This window comes from Equus przewalskii, chromosome 21, assembly GCF_037783145.1.
Source record: "Equus przewalskii isolate Varuska chromosome 21, EquPr2, whole genome shotgun sequence".
Lineage (NCBI taxonomy): Eukaryota > Metazoa > Chordata > Mammalia > Perissodactyla > Equidae > Equus > Equus przewalskii.
Window position 1 is genome coordinate 17,233,101 of NC_091851.1, and position 1,100 is coordinate 17,234,200.

The window sequence follows — 1,100 nt, forward strand, 5'->3', positions numbered from 1 at the left end:
GCCAGATTAAGATCTTAATACGAGGGCCGGCCAGGTGGCGCAGCGGTTAAGTTCGCATGTTCCGCTTCTTGGCAGCCCAGGGTTTGCCACTTCGGATCCTGGGTGTGGACATGGCACTGCTTGGCAAGCCATGCTGTGGTAAGCATCCCATGTATAAAGTGGAGGAAGATGGGCACAGATGTTAGCTCAGGGCCAGCCTTCCTCAGCAAAAAAAAGAGGAGGATTGGCGGCAGGTGTTAGCTCAGGGCTAATCTTCCTCAAAAAAAGATCTTAACACTAAAGAGATTATGTGTCCAACTCATGTCACTCCAAACAGCATCAACACTGAACCACAAATAAGCACAAGGAAATGCAAAATTCTATTTTTTCCCATAACTATTTCAAGTTCTCCCTTTCTTAAACATAATTTTTGTGTGCTCATACTTTACTGCTGAGACATGTTCAATATGCCTTTGAGTGGTCCTTTTGAGTGGTCTAGTGGGACTTCCACCTCCAGCCTCACCACCTCCCAGGCTGAGATCATACAAGAGGTTCTAGAAGGGAGAATGGCTACCCTACGCCACCCTCCTCTTTGCTCATACCACGCTCCATCCAATTCAGTGGCAGTGTCCCCGGCTGCAGCCTTCAGTACGTTCTAAGCCAAGGGCAGCTCAAGCTAGTCTGGAAACAAGGGAGCCAGGACTAGCAGGCAACAAAGGGGCACACTGACCCAAAGATGCCACTGCCAAGAGGCATAAATTTTGCTTATAACTTCCCATTTTAATTTAACACAGCTCAACAGGCTATGTTTGGATTATCTCACTGCGTGATTCCATATTATACTTAGATGAAACCTAGGACAGTGGGCGGCACCAGACCTTCACTGTTAAGAGGAAGCAACCAGCACAGGCCCTTGTCTTCCTCTTCCCTCTCCCTGCATCCTCCACTCTCCTAAACATGATGATTTAGTGAGAATAAGGGCTTTTAAGGTCAGATGGTCCCAAACCAATTATTTTTACAATGTAAGTGCAAGTGATGTATCTGAATGGACTTTATGAATCAGAAAATTTACACAACAGCAGAAGGCCACGGTATGCTATACAGACAACCCAAGTTGAAGG